Genomic DNA, 4,054 nt, shown 5'->3' on the forward strand with positions numbered 1-4,054 from the left:
CCACACCATCTTACACTCACGAATTTGGTTTGGCCGAGAGGGTTGCTATGATCTGAACACACTAAGCAGTTGTTCGTCTCTCCCTGGCCTCCTTCTGCCTGCTATTCTGTCCATCTGGGCAGGGGTCTTGGACCCCATCTACGGTTGGATGCACCCCCAGTACAGGAACCGGGTCTGTCCCGTCTCTGCTTCCAGCACCTGCCCAGGTGTGTCACATCATGTTACAGGAGATTAAGGACAAGTCAGTTAAGAATAAATATTTGCAACCCAGACCACAGAAAAAGTACTTATTTTTCGTAAGTATAAAGAGCTCTTGCAGACAATTATAAAGACAAACCATATAGTTAGAAAAAAAAAAAGGCAGGGCACCTGAGTGGCCCAGTCGGTTAAATGTCCGATTTTGGCTCAGGTCATGATCTCACAGTCTATGGGTTCGAGCCTCCTGTCGGGCTCTGTGCTGACAGCTCAGAGCCTGGAGCCTGCTTCGAATTCTGTGTCTCCCTCTCTCTTTGCCCCTCCACAGCTCGCTTTCTGTCTCTGTCTCTCAAAATAAAGACAGAAAATTAAAAAAAAGAAAAAAGAAAGGCAAAGGCCAGGCACAGACAATTCACAGAATACAAAAAGTGGTTCCTTTTTAGTTTATTTTGTGAGAGATAGTGAGGGAGAGAGCGAGCTCGTGAGGGCACAAGTGGGGGAGGGCGGGGGGGGGGGCGGAGAGACTCCCAAGCAGGCTCTGCACTGTCAGTGTGGAGCCTGATGGTGGGGCTTGAACTCAGAAACCATGAGATCATGTGCTGAGCCAGAATCAAGGGTTGGATGCTTCACCAACTGAGGCACCCTGATGCTTCCCCAAAATGGTTCTTAAGCTGACATAAAAAATTAAATAAAAATGACAGCAAGATATATATTTTGCCTTTCCTTGCCCTTCTCATCCTGCCACTCCCTTCTTATCCTCTCTGCTGGGCTTGCTGCACACCATACTGGCTACCCTGACCAGGAACGACTGGCCAGCCTCCAGGTGCAGGAGGCCAATATGAGCCTTGGGTCAAGGGGTTCCAATTCAGAGGCCAAGAAACTTGTTCGTGGGGCTAAGTTACTCTGTGACTTTTTTTTTAGTTTCCCTGTATGTGAGTCAGGTGCTGTTTATAACACATTCTTGGTTACAATCTTATTTAATCTTAAAAAAACACATTAAAAAAGTTTTTTAATGTTTTATTTATTTTTGAGAGAGAGAGACAGCGTGAGCAGGGGAGGATCAGAGAGAAAAGGAGTCACAGGATCTGAAGACAGGCTCCAGGTCCTGAGCTAGCTGTCAGCACAGAGCCCGACGTGGGGCTTGAACCCACAAGCCGTGAGATCATGACCTGAGCCGAAGTCGAATGCTTAATCCACTGAGCCACCTAGGCACCCCAAACACATTAAAAAATTTTTTTATGTCTTTATTTTGAGAGACAGAGATAGAAAGAGAGTAGGGGAGGGGCAGAGATAGAGGGAGGCACAGAATCTGAAGCAGATTCCAGCCTCTGAGCTGTCAGCACAGAGCCTGACGCGGGGCTCAAACCCACAGACTGTAAGATCGTGACCTGAGCTTAATTCAGACGCTTAGCTGACTGAGCCACCCAGCCGCCCTGCAAACACATTTTTTTTTTTAAAGTAACCTCTACCCCCAAGGTAGGGCTTGAACTCACAACTCTGAGATCAAGAGTCACATGCTCTACTGACTGGGCCAACCAGGAACCCCTCATTTAATCTTTACAATACTCTTAGGAAGTGTGGTCATTCCCATGTCCCAGAGAGGAAATGCAGCTCATAGAAGCTGCCTGACTTACCCTGGATACTTCCAAAGGTCTTCCAAGTCCAGAGGTCTTCCCACAAGGCCGGGCAGCCAGCTGTCAGACAAAACCCTTAGCTCATTCATTCCTTTATCTAACTATGATTTGCTGAGTGCCTATGATGTGCTAGACCCATCAGAGGCCTGGGATTATAACAGATCTCTGTTGTAGATTTGCAGAACATTTAAAACACTCATCATCAGGGAAAATATACAGCCTTTAGAGTAACTCCCTCAGACCTGTGCTATTCAAAGTGTAGTCTGTGAGCCACAGTGTCTGAACCCCCCGGGAGCTGGTTAGAAATCAGAATGTCGGGCACCACGTCAGACCTACTGTCTTAGTTTCCTACGGCTGCCATGACAAAATATGATAGATCAGGTGCTGAAAAAACAGAGATGCCTTTTTTCACAGTTGAGGAGGCTAGAAGTCCCGGGTCAGCATGCCAGCCTGGTAGGGCTCTGGTTGGGTCCTCCTGGCTCTTGGCTCACAAATGGCCACCTTCTCTATGTGGTAGAGACAGAACATATTCTCTGGTGCATCTTCTAAGGGAACTAATCCCATCACGAGGGCCCCATTCTCATGACCTTATCTAACCTAATGACCACCCCCAAAGGCCTCACTTCAAAATACCATCACATTGGGGAGGGGGTAGGGGTTCAATATATAAACAGGGTGGGCACAATTCAGTCTATAGCACCTGCTGAAACAGAATCTGCACGAATTAGAGATTCATATGTACCTGAAATCCTGAAAAGTGTTGCTCTAAGTCACCCACTTTGGAAAAGAAATGGCAGTCAATGGCCAATTTGTACATATCACTTTGTGTGTTATCTGAGGGAGATATTCCATATCCAACTGGCTTCCTGGGTCAATTTCTTTGTTGTTATTGGCTGAGATAAACTAATTTAATATCATTATCACACTAGCTGCCAGGTTTAGAGGATTTGTATTTGCCAAGCCCATTGATAAGTGCTTCACACACATAACCTTATTTACTTCTCATAACAACCACGTGAGGTAAGTATTAGCCCATTCGACAGATGAAGAAGTTGAGGTTGGGAAGGTAAATAATGTGCTCACTGGAAAATGTTAAAATCAGGATTGGAACTCATCTTCCACGCCAGTGGTCCTCAGTGTGCCCCCCAGACCAGTACCATCAGTATTACCTTACAACTTGCTATAAATGCACATTTAAAAAAATGCACATGTTTTAAAGCATTTTTTAAACATTCTTTTTGAGGGAGAGAGAGAGCAAGAGTGAGCAGGGGAGAGGCAGAAAGAGGGAGACAGGATTCGAAGCAGCCTCCGCACTGTGAGCACAGAGCCCAACATAGGGCTCGAACTCATGAACTGTGAGATCATGAGCCGAAGAGAAGTCAAGATTCAACTGCTTAACTGACTGAGCCACCCAGGCGCCCCTAAATGCACATTTTTTTAAAGAGTAGGCTCCACACCCAACATGAGGCTTGAACTCACAACTCTGGGATCAAGAGTCAGATGCTCTATTGACTGAGCCAGCCAGGTGCTCCTAAATGCACATTTTGGGGGCTGTGAGCCTGACACCGACCAAATCAGAAATGCCAGGGGTGGGACTCAGCAATCTGTGTTTTACTGAGTCCTCTAGATGATTCTGATATAAACTCTCACCTTTGAGAATCACTATCCGAAGCCACACTCCGTCTCAGTGTATGCAAGACCACATGGAGGGCTGGGCAGAGAAACCTCCCACCAGATGCGAAAGACTGAATAGAGCATATGAGGTCACAGGGGATTGGCCCCTGTTGTGAATGCTTCAAGCAGCCCACCTGGCTTGGAAAACTGCGCTGTCACCCTGTCCCCTCTGGGGCACGGACCTGGCTTTCTCCCTTTGTGCCTCCTCTCTGCCTCTCTAAGTTTGGTTGTTCCTTGTTTCCAGGACATTATCACATTAGATTTTTCTGCTCAAATAATGTTCATTTAAATCTGGTCTCACCTCCACAGAAAAACTTGAAAAGGGTGGATTTTTTGTTCCCAAACTCAAGCTGTAGGAAAGGCCCTGTCTGAAAGAAAGACTCCAGAAGGAGGTAAAGGAACCTGTGTAATTTAACCTCCGACTCCTCCACTTTTCTTCAGGGATCAGGCAGTGCCAAGCATATCCACCAGGGGGCAGCATCTGCTGCTTTCTAGCTCTAAGGCTGGGCCCTGGCACTGGGACTGGGTTTGGGGAAGGCTGCTGCATCTGA

The sequence above is a fragment of the Suricata suricatta genome, chromosome 17 (genome assembly GCF_006229205.1).
Source record: "Suricata suricatta isolate VVHF042 chromosome 17, meerkat_22Aug2017_6uvM2_HiC, whole genome shotgun sequence".
Lineage (NCBI taxonomy): Eukaryota > Metazoa > Chordata > Mammalia > Carnivora > Herpestidae > Suricata > Suricata suricatta.